Genomic DNA, 23,281 nt, shown 5'->3' with positions numbered 1-23,281 from the left:
AGAAACAGAGTGTGAGCAGGGGAGAGGCAGGGAGAGAGGGAGACACAGAATCCGAAGCAGGCTCTAGGCTCTGAGCCGTCAGCACAGAGCCCCACGCAGGGCTCGAACTCATGGACCGCGAGATCATGATCTGAGCCGAAGTGGGATGCTCAAGCGACTGAGCCACCCAGGCGCCCCGCTCGTCAGCTGAGTTTAAAGTAGAGAGATTATCCTGGATCATCCAGTGGACCCAAGGTCATCGCAAGGGTCCTTGGAAGTGGGAGAGGGAGACAGGCTGGGGGACTGTGACTGGAAGAAAATAGGTTGAAGACGGGGAAGGGGCCATGAGCCAAAGAACGTAGGCAGCTTCCAGCATCTGGAGCCTACTTCAGATTCTCTGTCTCCCTCTCCCTCTGCCCCTCCCCCACTTGTGCTCTGTCTCTCTCTCTCTGTCTCTCAAAAATAAATTAAAAAAATTTTTTTAATCTGTTTTGTTGATGCCATTTTGGTTGTTTCTATGATGTCAAGCACCTTTTCATGTACTCATCAGCCATTTCTACATCTTCGGTGAACCGAGTCTTTCGCCCGTTTTAAAAATGCGTGTGTTTGTGTTTCCATTACTATCTGTGGAAGTTCTCTGTATATTCTTTATACGACTTCTTTATCACATATATGGAGAGCAACATTTTTCTCCCAATAATCTGTGACTTGTCCATTTTCTCAATAGTATCTTAGGATGTGCAGCAATTTTAAAGGGTAATGTTGTCCAATTCACTTATTTTACGTTTAGTGCTTTGTGTGTCCTAAGAAATCTTCGCGTAACCTAAGTTTACCAGGATCTTCTTCTTGGTGTTCTAGAAGATTTCTCGTTCCAGCTTTTATGTGCAGTCCTGTGATCCATCCCAAATTTATTTTTGTGTCTGGAGTTAGTGTGGGAGAACAGACAAACAAATTCCATGGCCGGTATTGTAGAGACAACAGGATGATTGTTCCTAAACTCAGGGTCTAGTGCAGGATTTGGCAAACCTTTTCTTTCCGTAGAAACAGGCCAGACGGTGAATATTTTCGGCTTTCCCAGGCTATGCAGTCCTTGATGCAACTTCTCAACTTTGCCTTTATCGTGCAAATACAACCATAGGCAACGTGTAAAAGTCAAGAGCTCGGCTGTGTGCCGACGGAAGTATTCGCACACAATGCGATTTGAATTTCATGTCATTTTTACATTTCATGAAATATTATTCTTCTTTTGGTTTTTCTTAAACCAGTTAAAAACTTGAAAACATTATGCTAAGTGAATAAGGGGGACACAGAAAAAACAAATACCGTATGACTCCACTTTATATCAAGTACCTAGACTGGGACAATCCATAGAGACAGTACCACAGAGGTTACCAGAGGCTGGGAGGAGGAAGGAATGGGCAATGATTTAATGGGTATATGTGTTTGGGATGATCAAGTTTTGGAAGCTGACGGTGGAAACGTATTGGAAATATACCGAATGCCACTGAATGGTACACTTAATAATCGCTCAAATGGTCAATTCTATGTGCTATATATTTTACCAAAATATATTTTCTCAAACTTAAAAAGGAATTATAGCTAAAGGTCTTATTATGAGTCAGGCACTGTACTAAGGATATCACATGCTAATTCAATTTTTTAAATGTTTACTTATTTTTGAGAAAGGCAGAGCACACGTGGGGGAGGGGCAGAGACAGAGAGAGAGAGAGAGAGAGAGAGGGAGGGAGGGAGAGAGAGAATCCCAAGCAGGCTCCATGCTGACAGCAGAGAGCCCGATGCAGGGCCGAAACGTGAGATCACGACCTGAGCCGAAGTTGGACTCTCAACCGAGTTACCCGGGTGCCCCACATACAAATTCACATGATCTTTGTAACACTACAAGGTAGGGGTCTCTTATTATCATTACACCCATTTTATAGATGAGGAAACTGAGGCGCTGAGTTTTGACGACTTGCCCAAAGTCACCTTGCTAACGAGTTGCCGAACCAGCAGTCTGGCTGTGGGTCCGCATTTTAAGTCACCCTGCTTCGTCGCCTCAAAAACCAGTGACTCTCAACCTTGGCTGAACGCTAGAGTTTCCTGGGGAGCACTTTTAAATCCCTGTGTCCTGGAAGGATCTAGTTAAATCACAGCCTCTGAGGGTGGAACAAGGCATCAGTAGCTGTTAAAGTCCCCCAGCTGCTTCCAGTGTGCGGTCAGGGTTGAGAATAACTGCTTCAAAGGGCAGGCTTCTCTCAGAAGATGACATTTCAACCAGAATGAACGGGAGTCAGCCGTGGTGGGGAGGGGCAGAGCAACAGTTCAGGCCATATGTGCTATCAGTCATGTATTCTTATCGAAAGGTGTTGGTCCTTTTCCCCTGTGACAATAATGCGAAACATCCTCAAAGCAATAGCAGCTCATATTTATTGAGCAATTATGCCCCAAGCATGATCCTAAATGTTTCCCATACACCATCTCCGTTCACGTTCATGATCATCTTAGGAAGTCAACCGCATCATCCCCGTTTCGCAGACGAGGCAACTGAGGGCCTGAGGCCTAAAGAGAGTTGCTTGCCCAAGGTCACACTAAGCGGCATCAGCCACATACTGTCAGAGTTTGGTGCTCCAGACACCTTCACAGTGAAGCTTTCCGAGGGTGTCCCAGTCAGGAGCAGTGAGAAAGGACGTCCCTTGGTAAATGGAGTCAGAACCTTGGTGCTCCTCTAACATCGCCATAGCCCAGAGACAGCTCCAAGAAAGAGGCTTGTTAATGCTTCTGCATAATCTCACTCTGGGGCGAAGAGGAGCCCGGGAGCCAGGAGAAGCGTGTTGGGGAAATTCAGTGTATTATCAGCTGGAATCCAGCAAGTGGATGTAGAAGGCCCCTGGTCCAGGGAGAAGCTGTGTGTGTGTGCGTGTGTGTGTGTGTGTCCATGTTTGGATCATGTGGATTATGTCCACTACCTAGAGCAGATCCGAATGGGAGAAAGGGCCACCCACCCCAGGAAACGTAACACAGACAAGACTCCCACGACTTTTCCCCCAACTCCGGAAAGCCCGAGACCGCGTTTTGCTTATACATCACCCCTGACTCTAGAACGGCGTCTGGCAGACAGGGTACTTGTTCATCACGGTGTGTGGAACAAATAGATAACGTGCAGTGGGGTGGGGGTGGGGGTGCCCTCCACTCGAGCACTGGAACCGAGCTCCCTGCCCGAACTTGTTAAGGGCCGAAGGAAGGACTGTTCCAGGAAGAAGGAAAGAAGAATTCATGTTCCAAGTTCAAAGGAAGCTTTTCTGTTATTCTCTGTCCCCCATCACTGATAAGGAAACTGAGGCTCAAAGAGGTTTAGTCAGTTTGTCACTTATCAGGCAGCTAGAAAGTACCAGAACTTCGGTTTGAACTTGGGCCTCCCGGCCCCTCTCCCAGGGCTCTTCCTATTACCCATTAGCAAACAGACAACCAGAGGTTAACGCATAGGTCTGCTCTGCAGCACAGGAACCCTAACCATCACCGCCAATGACAAAAACCATGAGGACAGCGTTAACCAACACGTAGTAAGAGCTTACTAAGAACTTACTATGCGCCAGAAACCAGTCTGCATACGTAAAATGCATTATCTCAAGGGATCTTCACCAACAAATCTAGGGAATGGAATCTATTGTCATCCTTATTTTATAGTTACAGAAACAAGATCCAGAAGCATTAACAAGCCTCAGTTCACACAACTACGAAGGGGCAGCACGAAAGTTCAAACTCAGGAGGATCAGCCCTCCCTCATAGCATAGCGGCTTTCTCCAGCCTGGTGGGCAGGTTGGTCCCAGCATCAGGCAACCGGCCTCTGGCTGTCACCGAGTGGATGATAATAGCAATTATGGCCTTTCTGGGGCTCTTAACATTTCTATTTTAAGAGAACCTCGCAGCCTTTTGACAAAATTTTCTGGTTTTCAAATCCAGGTGCTTAGATGTTATGTCTCCATGGGGAGAGAGCTCAGCTCCTAAAACTTCTGGCCTCTCTGTGCCCTTTATCTTCTCGATTCCAGGGAGGGAGGAGTGATTTATCCAGCAGGAGAATTTGGGAAGAATAGAGCTGTCCTCTCTGTTCCTTGCGTCCTCGTGGAAGAGTGGGTTGTTCTTGAAACTCACGTTCTCCTGTGCTGGGAGATCCACTGAGGTTCAGAAGCTCCAAACCTATAGATATCTGGACCTATCAACAATAAAGGTGACATTTTGGCTCCTATCTGTGCTGTGGACTGTATCCCCCCAGAACTCATCTGTTGGAACCTGGTTTCCATTTTGATAGTAAAGTAATCTGGTTGCAAAGATAGAATCCCCAAGAATGGAATTAATGTCCTTAGACAAGAGACCCAGAGAGCTCCCTCGCCTCTCCCGCCTGGTGGGGACACATGGAGAAGTCAGCAACCTGGGAGGGGTCCTCACCTGACCATGAGGGCACTTGATCTCCCACTGCCAGTCTCCAGGACCACAAGAAGGAAAGTTCTGTTGTCTATAAGCCACCCAGTCTACGGTGTTTTGTTGCAGCAGCTCCGATGGACTAGGACAACTTGCATATCCCTTGGTCTTAGTTTTCAACTGGTTAATAACTCCAGCAGGCAAGATGCCGTCTTTTGGACCTCCTCAAAAGGCCCATCACAGGGAGGCTACTTTTAGTGAGGTGCAGTGTCGCGTTTATCGGTGGGAGCAATAATTCAGCACTAGGGATGTGTTTTCTCTTTCCCGTTCGCTTATTTATCCCATATTCACTTGCGAAGCACCTCCTATGTGCCCGGCACTTCGCTAGGGACTGTTTAAGTAAGGATGAGCCATTGCAAGTGGGAGCAAAGAGCCAAATCAAGACTGAATGGAGTTCTTACTTCCAACCTTTCTCTGGGAGGTTGAGCAAGAGGAGGGGAGAGAGGGCGTCAGCTGTTTTCAAGGAGCTTGACATCCACTCCCCATTCTTTGGGTTACAGCACCCTGGTTTTCCTTTGGGGGTCACCCACTTTATTGTGAGCCGCTCCAGTGGGACTGTCAGTCAAGGCACCTGGCCCCTCCCCCGGCCAAGGGATGAGCCCATGGTCAAGACAAAACATCAAACTCTAGATGTTGGGCTGGTGACTCTCTGCCAGAGGGGCGCAGGGCAGAAAGCACATTGCCGCTTCCCTGCTCCAGAAGAAAGTCCTTGAGGAGCCTCGCTCCCTAGACACATGGGACTGTTCTAGTTCTTCCCTCCCTCCTTCTCTGCTTCTCTCTTTCTTGCTTAGTTCTCAATTCCCCATCTGTGAGTTTCTCCATATCTGCCCATTAAAGTGTTTTCAGCATAAGTCAGCCAGAATCGGGTGCCTTTGCAAGAGAAAAATACCATCGCCACAGTCTGCACATGGACTGTAGGAATTAGAACTTTGTGTTCAATGCCTTGGGGAACTTGAGGTTAAGAGGAGACTTTCAAATTTAGGGTCAAGGAGACCTTGTGGCTCGCTGATTAAGAACACGGGCTCTTGAGTCAGCCCTTCCTGGATATAACACCCGGCTCTGCCATTTGTTAGTTACTGGCTGATGTGGGACACATGACCTAACTTCCCAAGCCTCAGGTCCTCTTCGGTGAATGTAGGATAATAATAGTACCTAGCTCCCAGGGCTGGCAATGCGGTGAAGTACGTAATAACCTTTGGCTGTTATTTTAGTGATTACTCTTCAAGATTTCTTCTGAGAAGTCATACAAAACAGGAATGTAAATTGCAAAAAAGACGCTGAGCAGGAAGGCACTACAGAAAGCCTTCCTCCAAAGGGGATGTTTATTTCAGAGACACACAGGGGGACGCTCAAGCAGCTGTCTTCCAGGAAATCGTCCACAACCCAGGGTGAGTTCTAAATTTTAAGTGACTAGCCAGTGTCAAAGGATTGGAAAGGGAAGAAAACACACTAGGACGATGTAAAAATCTAACCACACATTGCATAAGCTCTGAGCGCTCCCAGATTTAATGAGAATCCTGAATTTGGACGTGCTTCCCATCTCCATTAGGCAAAGAATCAACACCATCATCCATATTCTATTGGCAGCTACCTCTGCACTGAACAGTAAATATCAGAAACCAAATACCGGGGCTCCCTAGGATCTTGGAAAGAGGAAGATGTAAATGATTAATCCAAAGGCTCAGGGCCTTTGCATTGGAGGTGTTTTCTGCTGCAAGTGTTCTCCCCAGCACCCCCATCGCCCCTTTCGGTGTTCACCTCTACCTTCTTATTTCAGCTCAAAGGTCACCACCTCTGAGAAGCACTCTGGGTTCTCTCTAGTGGAACCAGCCTCTCAGAGTGTTCTCTGTGTTTCCTTCCCAGCAGTACCAAGTTTGTGATAGATGTTTCCGTGATTGTTGGATCGGTGGCTTTTCCCAAGTAGACCACGAGTTCCAGGTGGGCAAAGATCTTGTCTGTTACGCTCACTTCGGTAGATCGGGGAAGATTGGTTCCAGACCCACAAGAGAAACTCTATCCATCTTTGTTCGTTTCATGACTTTGGTAAATGTCTACTGATTAGCTTTCATTCACTCAGCAAGGGCTTAAATTCTTAGCACGTGTTATTCAATGATGAATGCCATCATTAGTGCATTCCTTTAATTATTAATTCGTTAATAATCTATAAATGCTTACAATCTGCCAGGCACTGAGCAGTGAGGACCCAGCCGTGACAAAAAGAGGAAAAAATCCCGATCACAGAACTCACAGAACTTACACTGTAGTGGGAGGGGGTCATCAATGAATACATAAATAGACGTGTGTCCCAGGAGACATACGTGCTTAGGAGAATAATAAGTGGAGAAAAGAGATAGGAAGAACTGGGGCCGGAGCACATTGTGGGGGGAACTATTTTATTTTATTTCTAAAGTTTATTTATTTATTTTGAAAGAGATAGAGAGGGAGAATGAACAGGGGACCCGACGTGGGGCTCGAACTCACGAACTGCGAGATCATGGCCTGAGCTGATGTCGGATGCTTTACCGACTGAGCCACCCAGGTGCCCACAATTTTAAAGAGAGATGCTGGAGAAGACCTCACTAAGCAGAGACCTCCACAAAGGAGGGAACACAGCATGGGGCAACCGGAGAGGGGGGAACATTCCAGAAAGGGAGTGGCAGGTGCAAAGGGCCTGCAGGGGCGTAGAGAAAGAAGAATCCAGGATGACCCTGATGTTGGTGTGAGTAGCTGGCTAGAGGCTACCATGGCTCAGGAGAGAAGGGACGGTGACAGAAGAACCCAAGTCCTCTTTGGCCACCTTGAATTTGACATTAATGAGGAAGTAGCAACAGGGAGATGCGTATTGGCTTTTATTTTCTTTTAAGATTAGTTATTTATTTCGAGAGAGAGAAAGAGAGCATGAGTGGGAGAGGGACAGAGAGAGAGAGAGACAGAGAGACAGAGAGACAGAGAGAGAAAGAATCCTAAGTGGGTTCAGCACTGTCAGTGCAGAGCCTGATATGGGGCTCGAACTCATGAACCGTGAGATCACGACCTGAGCCGAAATCAAGACTCAGATACTTAACCCGCTGAGCCAACCGGGCGCCCGCATATTGGCTTTATTTTTTTTTTTTTAATGCTTTTACTTTATTTTTGAGAGAGAGAGGCAGAGACAGAGCACGAGCGGGGGAGGGGCAGAAAGAGAGGGAGAGACAGAATCTGAAGCAGGCTCCAGGCTCGGAGCTGGACAGAGCCAGCACAGAACCTGACCTGGGGCTCGAACCCACAAACGGAGATCATAACCTGAGCCGAAGCTTGACGCTCAACTGACTGAGCCACCCAGACGCCCCCGCATTGGCTTTATTTTTAAATGTTATTAAAATATTGCACACACACAAAATAGCAGACACAACGGAAGTATCCAGCCTCAAGGATTTCCCGAAGCGTGGTGTTGGGTAATCAGCACCGCCCCCCCAAAGGCCCTCGTGCCCATCCTGGTCCCTGTTCCCTCCCTCAGTGACCACTGTCTGGCCTGGCACGACAGATGCATTTTATTGGCATTTTTCAACCCACGATCAAGAGATAATATGGGGCACTGGCTCAGGTCATTCTCAGAAAAATACCTCATCTGCTTTTTCTTTTAGACTAAGACTTTTGATTTGTTTTGTTTTGCTTCCTTTTGTTGTTTGCAACTGGGAGCTTTGCTTATTTGTTTTATTCGCCTTCTTCTCAGGGCGAGGTGCTAATGCGGGGTGTGGGTGGGGTCGCTCGGGGCTGGCAGTCACCTCCTGTCCGGACCCCCCCCCCCGGGTCCTGACCTCTGTAAGCGGGGAGGGGGGGGGGCAGCCACCCACCAGACCAGCTGGAGCTGCAAACCCTACTCCCTGCTTTCAGAAAGCAAGTCCCCTGCCCACACTGTCCCCGTCCCCAATCCCCCAGGGGCTTCCCCCCCCCCAACCCTGCCTCATCCAACCCCAGCAGCTGGTTCTTCTTAATGCATCGCTGTTAGTTTACAGTGGCTGCAAGTGTTCATTTTCATGTTTTAATGAAAACACAGCCAGCTTCATTCCATCCTGAAAATTAATGTCTTCTTTCTCTATCCGCGTCGCCCTCCCTCTCACTATATCCACCGATTGTTTCTTTTGGAATTAATTCCCCTCTCGCTTTGCCTCCGTAGAGCTCTGACTCCCGGGAGAAGGAAGAGGACGGCCCCTCGGGGCCGCACAGAATGGACAGGCCAAGCGACAGGAGGGAGGCCGCCCGCGCTCCTCCAGGGCCTTGAGGAAGGCACAGTCACACCTGCAAAACACAGCGCCCATCTTTTTCATCCGCTTTTACTTCTCAGGAGACCCCGGTCCCCAGAGACCTGTTTTCACCTCCCCGGCTCGGCACACATGTTTTCTACATGATATTAACCGGTCGCCTTTGAATCTCGTACATCCTGGTATGCTTTGGATTCACCGACCTCATTTTTACACACACACGCACACACACACACACACTCCCCGGAATCTGTACTAGCTGACTGCCGGCAAAAGAAAACGTTAGTGTGGCTCTTTCTCCTTCTTTTAAACAGCTTAAATGAGATACAATGTACACGCCATAAAACTCACTTGAAGTGTGTTCTTGCCTGACTTCGCGTTTACTTACTGGGGTGTGCATTAGCTGTTTCTTCCTGAAAAATGGGGCCGCCGGGTGGACATTTTGACCCTACAGGCTCCGCCCTTTGACAGGTGACATCTAAATAGACAGCAGATTGTGTCCATGTTTCCACCCCCTTCGCCCCCCTCCAAAAGTGGTTTTACTCATTTTGCCACATACAACCTACTTCCTGTGTTTGGAGTCTGAGCCGCCCAGGCCTTTTCGGGAGACTTGCTGCCTGGTTTCTGCACTAATAGTAAGTTTCTTTTGTGTTGGAGGGGTTTTCTGTTCGGTTTTTTGTTATTTAGAGTCTTCTGCTGTTTCCCTTATCTGCGGGGCTGGGGAGACCCCAGTGAAAGGTATCTGTGTGGCCTAACGGACTCTGCAGAAGTATTTGGTACTTAGAGCCAAATGTAAACGTTCGCAGCATTCTGACTCTGGGGGTGGTCAGAAAGGAAGATGGTTAGGAATATGAAGAGGCCTGGAGCTTTTTCCTGATATTAAAATGTTAATCTCTAGTTTCGCTCTGACTTCTGTCTCTGTTCCCTCGTTTGAAGAATAGGATTTAAAATAACTGCTTCATGGGGCGCCCGGGTGGCTCTGTCAGTGAAGCACCCGACTCCAGCTCAGCTCATGATCTCGCGGCTCGTGAGTTCGAGCCCCACGTCGGGCTCTGTGCTGACAGCTCGGAGCCCGGAGCCTGCTTCGGATTCTGTGTCCCTCTTTCTCTCCACCCCACCCCTGCTTGTGCTCTGTCTCTCTGTGTCTTTCAAAAATGAACAAACATTAAAAAAAAATTTTAAATAACTGCTTCAGCAGATTTGCCTAAGGATCGCAACGTGCAAACTCTTTAGAACACAATCAGTTTCTCCAAATCTACAAATACTCATTAAATATGAGTTTGAAGGAGCTTCACTACTGGCATAAGAATTCTGTTTCTGTCAAGGAGCATTAATAAAAACGTAGTGGCTGCAGTCAGACAGGTATGCTCCAGCTCAAGCATTCACTCAGCGAATACGTACTAAGGCCTGCTGGGTGCCAGATATTGGGGATTGCAATGGTGGACACGCAGGGAGAGTCAGGTAGAGGAGAGAAGATGTTCCCCACGTAGTCAAGCAAGTAAATATCTACGTACAAGCGATCTAAGTACCACAGCAAGGGCTGTGGGAGAAACTTCCGCTGTGTGTGTACGTGTGTGTGTACGTGTTCAAAAAAGTTTTAAGAGGATGTATATTTTGCTAGTAAATTTATCCCTACCAGCATAGAAAAATTTTCTGGAACAATCCATGAGAAGTTGGTTACAATTGTTTCTTTGTAGGATCCAGAAAAGTACATGGGGGAAGGTCTACTTTTTATTCTATACATGTCTTACACAGTGTGAAGTCTCTAGCCACAAGCATGTATTTTTTATTATTTATTTGCTTGTTTACCTACCAGTGGACCTTCTCTAAGCAGCAGACTGAGAGTCCACGTCGATTTTCTTCGTTAGTTTTCTCCATTCAAAACCAAAACTTGTTATTTAAAATGAATAAATGATTAACTGCTTAAAGTATTTAACTTGTCATGCCAAACCAATTAAAGAGTGCATATAAAATCGTTATACTTGAAAAGACAAAGGTCATTTACGAGAGTGCAGAAATTCATCAACCCACACCAAGGTGTTCCCAAGCCCACTCATGCCCACAGAGCTCGCCCAGACAATAACCTTTTGATTCAACAGATATTTATTGAGTGCCTACTGGGTACCGGTGTTGTTCTGGGCACTGGCAGGTAAAACAATAGCCCAATCTCCTGTTGTAGGAAACAGACAATATATCTGTTTCTTTTTTTATTTTTATTTTTTTAATTGTTTTTTAACGTTTATTTATTTTTGAGACAGAGAGAGACAGAGCATGAACGGGGGAGGGTCAGAGAGAGGGAGACACAGAATCCGAAACAGGCTCCAGGCTCCGAGCGGTCAGCACAGAGCCCGACACGGGGCTCGAACTCACGGACCGCGAGATCATGACCTGAGCCGAAGTCGGCCGCTTAACCGACTGAGCCACCCAGGCGCCCCTATCTGTTTCTGATCAAGCAAATCCAATATACATTATATATAAATCAAGCCAATCAAATATACAATATATATTTTATAGAACTATATAATAATAGAAGTATTGTGACGAAAAAGGAAAGCAGGGCTGGGTGGTGCGGGACCAAGGGATTGGGTGGTGCTTTTTGGTTATTATATAGAATAGATTTTGTGGTTGCATTCACCATAGAGAAGGGCCAGGAGGCATGTCTGAGGAGATGGCACATCAACAAGGACCCAGATGAGGAGAAAGAGGCATGAGCCGTGGAAGAATGTTCTCTGCGCGAGAGACCGGTAAAGGCCCTGATATGGGAGTGCCGGAGACCGGTGAAGTCTAGCGGTGAGCATACACACTGGGTATGCTGTTCTGTCCTCCTGTCGTAGTGCTCCAAACATTTCAGAATCTAGACTTATGTTCTAGAAAGGAAAACTGAAACACTGATAGCTTTATTATCTTTGTGTGTATGGGGATATGCTATTCAGGGCATTGCCTCTCTTCTTGAGATCTTAAATAAAAATAGTCGCTGTGAACTATACATACCAGGGAAACAGAAATACAGTAAAACCTTGGTTTGCGAGCTTAATTCGTTCTGAAAACATGCTTGTAATCCAAAGCACCTGTACACCAAAGCGAATTTCAAAAACTATTGGCTCGGTTGTGATCGTGTGACGGCCCGCATCACGCACGACTCGTATCGCAAGACATCACTTGGTTATCAAGCGAAAATTTATTAGACATGTTTGCTCGCCTTGCGGAACGCTCGCAGAACACGTTACTCGCGTTCCCAGGTTTTACCGCGGATCTTTTTTTTTAACATATCTTTATATTTCAATATATATTTTTAAACTTCGTATGGCCATATTCATCCACAGTTGCCATAATACATTTTCTTTCTATTGTCCTAACAGCATCTCATGAAACCCGTGTGTGTTTTATTACTGCGGTACATGTCGTTTTTAGGCACTGAAATTGACTTAGCAACTATCACTCCCAGACTATTTCGACAAGGATTCTGAGACGTGTTGTTTTCAACCGACTCTAAGTAGGAGGGGGGCTGGGACAGGCGAGTGAAACCATGTGCTACTTAAAGAAAATAACAAAACATAATAATGCCGTTGGTGCTGCTGGCGACAAGCCTCTTCTGACTGAGCACCTTGGAATGCTCTTCCCGCTGCGGGACTCACCTGTCGGATGAGGGGCTGGCGATTAAGTTTTCTCTGCGTCCTCTGATGTCATGTTCTCTTTCCTTTTCTCGAGAGGGTTTTCAGTGCCAGCTCTGTCATCAGTCACTGTCACTACGACCGTCTGAGTGTGAGGTTCACCTTCTCCTCTTTCTCCAAACAGGGCTTCTGTGGGTGGGTTGTTCTAGAACACTGGCTGTCAACCAGAGGTGATCCAGACCAGGAGAGGCTTGGCAGCGCTGGGAGATGCTTTTTGGCTCGTCACACTGTGCTCCTGGCATGTAGCAGGTGGAGGCTGGGGGTGCACTGCCCAGGACGGCCCCCCACTCCCCACCCCCGACACGCGAAGAACAATGCTGCCCCCAGTTTCATCAACGGTGCCGAAGCTAAGAGCCTCGGGTCTCGAGAAACTGGGAAAGATGAAGAAGGGAGACCGTGAGTGGAGGACACTGTTGCCTTATGATGCCCACGCGGTATTTCCCACCCAAGAAACACGCAGCAACTTTTGTCTTAGTTGATGCTGATTACTCTCGATTATCCATCCCCAGAGACCTGGGCGTGCGGCTGAACCCCACGTTAGGGGACAAGCACGAGGGGACAAAACTGGAGGCACATTCAAACATGTGCCGTAACTACCGGAGCCTTTTCTGCTCTGTCTTCAGATCCTTGGTTTCATTCAAGGGCCAACACAGTTGATCTGCATATGGCATTCAGCAGCAAAGTAAACTTTTTTCTCGGGTCTTTTGTTTCCAAATCAAAGGGAAACAAAGGACATCAAGCCCCATTCAGGCACTTTCAATGACTCTCAAATAAACGTGGGAGCAATACTGGAGCCGTTTATAATGCTCAGTGATGAAAAAGCATACTTATTAACCTTGTAAACATTCTATAAAAGTACAAGGGAAACTTCATAAAGAATATCCAAGTGTCCTTTTAATATAATAGCCCTTTGTACTTTGAAATGTTCATATGTGTACAAAATAGAATTAAGCAGAACAGACTGGAAGAACACAGTCTTCGAGCCTTCTAGTAATGGTGCCATTAAAACATTATTTTGCAGTTTCTTAAGACTCAGAAGATTAAGGTTTCTCACCCCGAGATCAGTTCCACTTACAAAAAGCGCTTTGGACCCATATTTAACCAACCGTCAGAAGGGATTCAAAAGCAGGCTAATTGAACACGGGGGTTTTGGAAACTCTGTAATGATGACCCGGGTTTTTTTCTGGAAAACACCAACAAGGGCAGCTTGGCAGGAAGCAGGAATTAGACAGGAGAGTTGATTTGAGACCTGCCCTCCACACTGGAAGGAAAACTCCCCCGTAAGAAACGGTGAGGTTTGAAATCAGTGCAGGATCTATCATTCTGCACTGGGGCCTCCAGCCTTAACGCAGGGCATTTTATCGCCACCGCAATTCCCCAGGAACTGCCCTTCTCGCGTGAGACAGATCCACCTCTCGGAGGAAAGGAAACCGGCTCTATCTGTTCAACCCGTCCTCTCCCTTCTGTGTCTGAGCCATCGCCGGGTTCTCTCTGTGTTTTGCAATCCCCTCCATGGCTCCAAAGGCCGACAAAGTCTGTCTCCAGTGAGGGTACTGAGCCGAAAGCCCACACCGCCTGACCGTATTTTTCTCTTTCTTAGCCTTTTACCCGCTGACTTCACATTTCTCGGGAGCAGGCCAGCTCGGGCAGACCTCCCCCGAATATAAAGTTCTGCAGGGGCAAGCTGGAGAACCACACAGGGGAGATTTCACGAGGAGCCCCGTCTGACGTTTTCTGCCTGAATCCTTGGGCCTCGCTCCAGCCTACAAAGGCAAGTGGCAGGAAACTAACAGCCATAATCAAATGAGCTCAGCCAGCCTGGAGTCTCTTTTGCAAGGGGATCACAGGCATTCTGCCCAGCAGAACCTAGAGAGAGAGAGAGAGAACCTCTGTCCTGAAATCTCTGAAGTTGCCTGCCAGTGAGTCAGTACATACCTGACCAAAAAAATAAATAAAAAAAGTTGTCTAACTGGTTCGACTGTTTCAGCCAGCTATTGCTGAGAGAAGTAAACAGAACATCACCGCTTCAGTTATGTCTGACTTGGGCATTATTTTCAAGTCAATATTTGTCATCTCAGTGCTGTTCCATTGCGGCCTTTGAGACGGATAGATGGGCACCTCGTCTTGGGGAAACCCACCCAGCAGCCACCAGCCTCCACCGGCCCCCCCTCATCTCAGGACGGGGGTGGGGAGGGTTTAGTGACACTGAGTCAGGACTTCGCAGTTACCTCATCAGGATGTAGCTGAATTGAGAAATGCTCTCACTTTGCCCTCTGGGCTCCTCCAGTCCGGGCCCCGGGTTTCTGCCGACCGCTGCACTTTTCAGTGAATTCGACACGCAGGCGTTCTCGGTGTCTTCATTCAGGAAGTGGCCAGCCTTGAGATTCTTTCTGCTCGGATGCTACAAACAAATTGCAGAGGAAGTCAAGTCAAACTTTCCCTTGCTTCTTTTGTTCTCCAACCAGCAATTCAGAAAGCAGAGCCGGTTTTTTCTTTTTGGATGCCTTTGAAAGATTGCTCTTAACTGGCAAGGCAGAAACCCTCATGGGTTTGATTTTTGTTGTTGTTGTTGTTGTTGTTGTTTTAAGCAAAGATCCTCCTAAACCCATTTTTTCAAAAAAGCAGAAATTTCCTAGAAGTTTTTTTTAAGGCTGGGTTGTGTGTGTGTGTGTGTGTGTGTGTGTGTGTGTGTGTTTTGAGCCTTTCCAACCCAATTGGTCCCTTAACGTCACACAGCTTTCTAATTGTTGTTCTTCCCTTTAGATTTAGATTTCAACCAGGAGAGCAATAATGAGCTTTGCATGGACAATGGCTAAATCTGAATGAGGCTTCTGGTGCCCTAATTCAGGGCCAAGGAAAGCTAACAGTCATGATTCAATAAAGGTGCCAGTCCACGGCAGGCATCAGACAGAAAGGAGACACCTTATCTGTTGAATCTACAGATACTACTTGAAAAATCACACATAATTAATCCCTTCTCTTAGCGGAGGCTATTTGAAGCTTTATCACCAGCTTGTATGTACGATTTCATCTCTGGCTTTCACTGATGGTTCCGAGAGGGGAGCATTTTCAAACCAGAGGCAGTTCATAATTTAGACATGCCTACCACCCCTGTTCTAGTTAGCTAATAAAAGAAGCTTTGCACTAAATAACTGAGGGGACACAGAATAGAGATACATAGCAAATATTTGCCAAGTGGCCCTGAAGTGGCTTCCCAGATGGCACGTTCTGGGGAATAAAGAAGATACGACAGCCCCATGGGTATCAATATGACATCTGATGGTCCTCCTGCGACCCTCTGTGTACAGGGGTGGGCAGTCAATGGGAATTCGTTTTACCATGGCAGTGCTCTCATATAGGCTAGAAAAAATATATACGCAGAAAGAGGGAGAGAGACATATCTCACGTAACCCAACCTGTGGCTCCCGTAAGGCTCTCCACTAAAGGAAGTTGTGATGATTGAAATTCATCACACCCTGTGAATTCTCCTGGGTCAGGAAACACTGGCATTGGCAGAATCTGAACTTAATAGTATTTGCAAAGTTACTCTTATGTCAGAACATGTTTGCCCAACCATGATCGTCTCCTCCCTCTTTATCTATAAACACATATACACTGTAGATATTTATAGACTACTAGGTATATGAAATCATTTATGCAAGTTGTAATTGACTGTGTAATTATTGAATAAACAGCGGATGAAAGGAAATGTGAGGTTCTGAAGCTTTAATTCGCGTTTTATCTTTTATTCTTTCAACTGCTTATTTACTTGTCTACATTCTCCTCTCTGCTGATTATTTTCTGGGCATGCATTTTCCCTTGGGCAACATCAGATGAGAACATCATTTCATTTGCATCGCAGGGGAGACGGAGAGACAAACAGAAAGCAGAGAGACAAACAGAAAATCAGAGGCAGCATCCTGCTTGGACACCTCCAAGGTATGTGGGTCATCGTTAGACGCTGTGAGCACCGTCACCATTCTTGAAGCTTTGATGTAGAAACATGTAAGACTTACAATGTACCTGAATCTCTATATAAAGCCAACAGACCTACCCTGTGTTGAGGCGACCGCTATTTATTTACAGAATTCAACTGCCTTCAACAAATTCTATCAAATCCCTACTGTGTGCCAGGTGCTAGGATACGAGGAGGACTTGTCATCAATGCTGGATTGCCCAGTGTGCAGACGAGACCCTCACTTACAAGTCCAGAAAGCATGGCTGAGAGAGAGCAGAATGTTCTGGGCACAAAGAACAGCAGGGAGGTTGTCCTGAGGCAACACCCAGTTTGGTGCGTCTGAGGGACTGAAAGGTGCCCACTGCTTCAGTGAAGCTGAAAGGGTAAGTATGTCTCTTACTCATTTGCCATAGGACAGGGGTTAGTCAACACCTTTTTTTGTAAATATTTTGGTCAATATTTAGTAAAATATTTATTTTATTTTATTTGTTTAGTAAAATATTTAGTAAATATGTTAGGCGTTACAGGCCTTGGGGTCTCTGTCGCAATTACTCAACTATGACGTTATAGTGCAAAAAAACATACACCATAAACAAATGTGTGTAGCTGCATTCCAATAAAACCATGCATGCGGGCATTGAAATTGGAATTTCGTTGGGACAGTTCTACAAATAGAAAGCAGGGACCCCATCACGACCCCGCCTTGCCCGCCATTGGAGACAACCAGACAATTCAGAAAAGTCATTTTTAATTTCAGCACACACATGCTTTTACCTCTCTGAAAAGCGCAACTTTATTTTTTATGCGCGTTCGATTTATTTTAACTTCCATTTGGGTACAGGTCCTGAGACAGTGGGGATTATTATTCAGAAAATGAGCCTCCCCGACTCCTGCTTTGGGTGGCATACACTTCCCTGCACCACGGACGTTGGACTCGGCCGCGTGACTTTGTTGGCTAATAGGCCGTTAGCGAGTGTGAGTCCGGCAGGCCTTGTGTGTTTGCATCGCAGCTCGTTGCAATGCATTCGCATTTCCAACATCGCCCCGAGGGGTAGTATATGCCCGTGTATCCAAGGAGGATGCACACCCCCGGAGCAGACTGCATGTGCCCCACTACTGCGAGCCCAGCCTGGAGCAGTCTCAATCATCTGAACACCTACCAACTTGCAGATGTTTGTGTGAGATTAAATAATTCCTGTTTTAAGCCAATGAGCTGGGGGATGATTTGTTACATGGCATCATTATGGCGATAGTTGACTGATGGAGGCCCCGTAGTACTTCTAGGTGTTAATCCGGCCACGGCCAGACCAGTACAGTTACTAAATTGCAGGGGGCGGGGGCGGGGGAAGCATATGTAATTTTAAAAGATCCTTCAAAAACTTGTCTTCCTGCTTTGACTTTGTTATGTAAATCAAAGTCAATTATAGCCTTTCAGGCACTAAATGAAATTTGATGGCCATAAGGCTTCAATGAAGCGGCATATGGTTAAAGAATAAAAGAGGTCTAAGGTACTCATTTATTTATCCAGCACTAGATAAAGCCTTCATCCACAAAGACTTTATCCAGAAAAATGGTTCGCTCATTAAAGAGACGCTCGTGGGTTCTTTTGTACGACACCTTGTAGTTACAGTGTTGAGTCAAGGGCTTACCCTAGGCCAAGCACGGTTCCTAGCGCTTTGCCTACATCAGCTTCTTTGACCCTCAAAATTTAATGTTGTAGTCACTGTTGATCATCTCCAACTGACAGATAAGAAAAGTGAGGGACCAAGAGGATAACGACTTATCCAAGCTCCATGACTTGTAAGTGACAGAGCTGGGGTTCAAACACAGGCTTTCTGATTTCAGAGCCCACCCACCTACCCCCCATGGTAAGACATATCTGGTGTTTGTTCACAGGGGACTTAATAAGAGGACAAACCAATCTTTACAAACCACGGCAGGACCGGGATGGAAACAAACAAAAACAACAACAAAACACACACACACACCAAATGGGGAAGTCTGGTTAAGAACAACAGAGAGGACCTGTTTTAGACAGGAGACCAGAGAAGGCTTCTCTAGTTAGGTGAAGTTGTCTGAGAGATGAAAATGATCACACACGAAAAAATGGCTGGGAGAGAGAAGAATGTTCTGGGGACAAACAACAGCAGGGAGGTTGTCCTGAGGCAGCACCCAGTTTGGTGCGTCTGAGGGACTGAAAGGTGCCCACTGCTTCAGTGAAGCTGAAAGGGGATGTCTCTTACTCATTTGCCATAGGACAGGGGCTAGTCAACACCTTTTTTTTGTAAAGCACCTAATAGTAAATATTTTAGGCGTTTTAGGCCTTGGGGTGTCTGTCGCAATGATTCAACTATGACATTATAGTGCAAAAAACCACACACCATAAACAAATGTGTGTGCTCCATTCCACTAAAACTGTATATGCGGGCATCGAAATTGGAATCTTATTGGGACAGTTCTACAAATAGTAAGCATGGACGTGAAGACACATAAGATTTTCATATTTAGTGCATTTCCAACATATCGGGTTGGAATAATTTTGGAATACTATGGAAATATTATGATATTTGATGCATCTCGACCTTGGAACTCTGGTGAGTTCTCTGTCAAAATAGAATATAGGTCATACCGGTAAGGACAAGAGATAATTTTGACTAAAAGTAATGACAAGCTGTTGGGGTCTTTTGTTAGGTTTATTTAGTTATTTTAGAGAGAGAGAGAGACAGAGGGACAGAGACAGCACACACAAGTGGGAGATGGGCAGAGAGAGAGAGGCAGACACAGTATCCGAAGCAGGCTCCAGGCTCCGAGTTTCAGCACTGAGCCTGACGTGGGGCTCGAACCCTTGAACCGAGGTATGACCTGAGCCAAAGTCAGATGCTTAACCAACGGAGCCATCCAAGTGCCCCAAGCTGTTGTGGTTTTTTTTAATCACTGTGTTAGGATTCTCCAGCAAAAACAGAAACAGAATATATATGTGTAGGGAGAGAGTTAGATTGTCTCACAATTTGCCGTTTGCAGGCTGGGCATCTAGGAGAGCTGGGGTCATTGAGCCTGAGCTCAAAGGCCTGAGCCCCAGAAGCACTGGGGGCAGGAAAAGATTGATGTCCCAGTCATGCCATCAGACAGGAAGAGCCAAATTCTGCCTTCCTCTGCCTTTTTGTTCCATGCAGGCCTTCCACGGATTAGAAGAATAGACGATGCCCAGCCACACTGGGGAGGGCAAAGTGCTTTACTGGGTCTCAGGATTCAGATGCTAATTTCATCTGGAAAGAGCCTCCCCGACATACCCAGAAATAAAGTTTAACCAAATATCTGGGTACCCCAGGATCCAGTCAAGTTGACACAAAAAATTGACCGTTACAATCATCTAATTAACATAGAGGAGTAAATGATACCATCACCCAGAAAAAAAAAAAAACCAAGAAGATCACGTTCTTGCTAAAATGCCACACTGACAGAAGTAACATAAAATGCATGTTTCTAAACTTTACAAACTGGGTAGTGGGTATCATCATTGAGGAGTATTTAGGATTCATCACTGCCCAAGAAAACTTGAACTGCCCTGAAGTCTTCGAGAGGTCCTATGTGAAAGAAAATTGACAAACGTTTCCCCATATTTGACAATAATCATCCTAAAAATTTACATCACCTAACCAGTGATGCATAGTGAAGCCAAAAGAAACTTTCCACATTGACAATAATAAAAATATTTTTTCACCTAAAAAAAATTGCAATCTGTAGTAGTATTTTCTTCTTTCATTCAAATTAAAGAGTAACTTTTATTATTTTTTTAAGTTTATTTATTGAGAGAGAGAGAGAGGGAGATGCCCAAGCAGGCTCCATGCTGACATAAGAGAGCCGGACGCAGGGCTCGAATTCATGAACCATGAGAGCCAAACTGGGATGCTTAACCAACTGAGCCACATAGGCGCCCCGTAAGTGTTAACTTTTATAACTAATTTTGTATTCTTTATTTTTATTTTTTTTAAACGTTTATTCATTTTTGAGACAGAGACAGAGCATGAATGGGGGAAGGTCAGAGAGAGAGGGAGACACAGAATCTGAAACAGGCTCCAGGCTCCGAGCTGTCAGCACAGGGCCCGACGCGGGGCTCGAACTCATGGACCGCGAGATCGTGACCTGAGCCGAAGTCGGATGCCCAACCGACTGAGCCACCCAGGTTCCCCTGTATTCTTTTTATCAAGGAAAGCTTCCAAACTTCAAGGTTGGCAAAGCTGGAAGCAGCCCTGATTAAACACCTACCGTACAAGCCAAGCACAGCTCGATGCTAGAACAGAACAGACGATGTGTCCGCAGATTCATTGACGCGCTCCTGCTCCAAAAGGCACAAGGCATTTGCTTTCCCTTGGAATGTAGGCTGGACCTGATAACTTGTTTCTGGCGAGTGGCATATTGTGCCAGTGGTGACTCTGGGTGACACTGAAGACCGGTCGGGAAATACTGCCATTTCCCCCGCGCTCCTTCCTTCTGGAAGCCGGTGGCCATGTCATCAGAACACTCCAGCAGCACATGGAAAGGAGCGGAGCCTTCCAGCCAACCGCCATGCGAGGGTGCGATCTTCGAAAGAGATCCTCCAACTTTACCCAGTCGAGCCTTCGGGATGGTGGCAGCTTCGGCCAACGTCTTGACCGCTCGTGAGAGGCCGTGGGCGAGAGCCATCCGTTCAAACTGCTCTCGGGGATTCCTGACCCCAGAAACCGCGTGCGATGAGAGATGCTTGTGATGTGAAGTTGCCACAGTTGGGGGGCAACCCGTTACCCAGCGAGCAATAAAGAATACGCTGACACAAGTCTTGGCTTTAGGACTCTCACCTTCTGACGTTTGTTTAATAGGCGTGGAATAAATGTGTTTTTGAGAAAGTGATGAAGAACAGGAAGCCAAAGAAATGTAGCAAATTATCATTAACTGTTCATTCGCTTATCAGATATTTACTGAGCAGTACCATATGTTTATCTATGTTCCAGGCATCAAGCTAGAATAATAAGCGGGAAAGACATAACAGCGCCCCCCGTCATGGAGCTTCCAGTCTGGAAGAAGAAGAAAGTTTTTGTCCTGTGTCTGATGCCTACTCACCGCAGAACCCTGAAGTCAAGTTTCCCTGTCCCAGATAATATGCATTATCTCATCGAATCCTCAAGATAGCCCCCTTCCTCTCACCCACACCCACCCTGCAGCCCTCCCCAGGCTCCCTTGCAACTTGGCAACGTGACACAATTCAGACCAGCGACGCACAGGCAGGAGATCGCTGAGCAGATCCGCTGTCTTCGGAAGGACGCGCTGTCTGGAGAGGGCTGCGAGTTATCCATCCTGCGAATGTCAGGAAGGGCCGAGGGAGCAGCTGAGCTCTGACATTCTTACGCCATCGAAACAGAATAGTAACTGCCTGCCTTTTAAGGGAGAGAAAAAAAATAACCTGTTCGTTGAGGTCTCTGTTGGGTTATCGTTGGCAGTTGCTACTTACGGCTAAGAGCGTTCCCGACCGACTTAATGAAGTCGGAGGAGAGAGCCAAGGTCACAAAGCCAATGAATGGAGCAAATCAGAAATCAAAACCGCATCTTCTGGACCCCCAGATCTGTATCTTAATCATGATGCTATGTTGTCCTCATGTTTCCACAAGTAAGAAGAAGAAAACAAAGCAAAACAAAAAACAGGATAGAAAACGTATTTGTCTGGTTTCCCTGATTGTATCCAAACAGTGTAACAAGCTATTTGATATGGCCTCAAACCACGGGACATTACATCTACATTCCAATTTTAACAAAGACTTAATTGCAAATTTGGGGGAGGTGGTGAAAAGGACTAAGGAATTCCTTAATGTTGATGATGTTGTTGGAAACCTGTTAACCTTGAATACATCTTTGAGAGGAGTTGAAACAGATAGACCCCATTCCTTGAGGGTCCCTGCAGCCTTATATTTACGGGGCACTTACCGTGGGCCTCATGATTTGGTTCCGCGGTCTCACCTAGTCCCTCTGTCACCCAGCAAGCTGAGCCCATACACCCCATTTCACAGCTCAGAGAGGTTCAGTAGCTTGGGCAGGGTGATTCAGCTCGCGCTTAGGCTTAGGACTGAACTCTGGTCTGCCAGTCCAGAGCTGGACTAGAGAGGGAGTAGCAAACTGTATCCACATGTGATGGTAGGATAAGTGATCCTGGATATGGCAGCAACTATGACAGTCTATACAGGAAGGAATAAAATTCGGGAGGCGCCTGGGTGGCTGAGTCGGGTGAGCATCCGACTTCGGCTCAGGTCATGATCTCACGGTCGTGAGTTCGAGCCCCGCATGGGGCTCTGTGCTGATGGCTCGGAGCCTGGAGCCTGCTTCCGATTCTGTCTCTCTCTCTCTCTCTCTCTGCCCCTCCCCTGCTCGTGCTCTCTCAAAAATGAATAAAAACATTTAAAAAAAAAGCAAAGACTAAGGTTTGGCAAATGTTCTGGTGGAGGATCAGAGTGGAATAAACACAGGTCGGTTCCTGCTCCTGCCCCACCTGGCTGTGACGTTAGGTGAATCTCTCCGTCTCTCGGAGCCTTTTTCTTCTGCTGTAAAATTAATGTCATACTGACACCGGCCTCGCAGTGGTTCTGAGGACTCAGGGGGGCAGAGCCACTGGACTCCAGGCAGGTGGTGCAGCCAGTCCTCAAAAAATATTAACGGTTAGCATCTTGGTTACCGTTCCACGCTTCATCTACGGGGAAGAGAGCGCTTCTTTGTGTTGAGCTCGGTATGTCTCCGCAACAATTGTGTACATTCTTCGTGCTGGAAGAAGAAACGGAGTCATCCAGAGAGCGAATAATCCCTGCGAAAGCAATGTCCCGAATTTTGGCAAAAGCAATCTGCCGGTCTTCCTTACCCGTGGCAATACTACAAACGCAAAGAGAGAACAGTCAGGGCAGTGGGGGGTGGGGGGAGGAACAGGAGGGTCTTGCTGC

At 46.6% G+C, this 23,281-nt stretch overlaps 2 long non-coding RNA genes across 3 annotated transcripts; both read left to right on the top strand.

Annotated features, from left to right (window-relative positions):
- Nucleotides 1-5,588: 5,588 nt before the first annotated feature.
- Nucleotides 5,589-9,057, top strand: LOC121020098 (uncharacterized). The gene is made up of 2 exons (XR_005785934.1): nt 5,589-5,843; nt 8,612-9,057. It is a non-coding gene; the product is annotated as an uncharacterized LOC121020098 (long non-coding RNA).
- A 6,026-nt stretch (nt 9,058-15,083) lies between these two features.
- LOC121019969 (uncharacterized) lies at nt 15,084-18,425 on the top strand. 2 transcript variants are annotated; one of them, XR_005785839.1, is made up of 4 exons: nt 15,084-16,306; nt 16,454-16,708; nt 18,073-18,125; nt 18,222-18,425. It is a non-coding gene; the product is annotated as an uncharacterized LOC121019969 (long non-coding RNA). The 2 variants fall into 2 exon arrangements; XR_005785838.1 differs by lacking the exon at nt 18,073-18,125 and having other exon boundaries at nt 15,091-16,306.
- Nucleotides 18,426-23,281: the final 4,856 nt, after the last annotated feature.

The sequence above is a fragment of the Herpailurus yagouaroundi genome, unplaced genomic scaffold (genome assembly GCF_014898765.1).
Source record: "Herpailurus yagouaroundi ecotype Mexico unplaced genomic scaffold, PumYag 246, whole genome shotgun sequence".
In the NCBI taxonomy this organism is placed as follows: Eukaryota; Metazoa; Chordata; class Mammalia; order Carnivora; family Felidae; genus Herpailurus; species Herpailurus yagouaroundi.
This window is presented reverse-complemented; position numbering and strand designations above follow the sequence as displayed.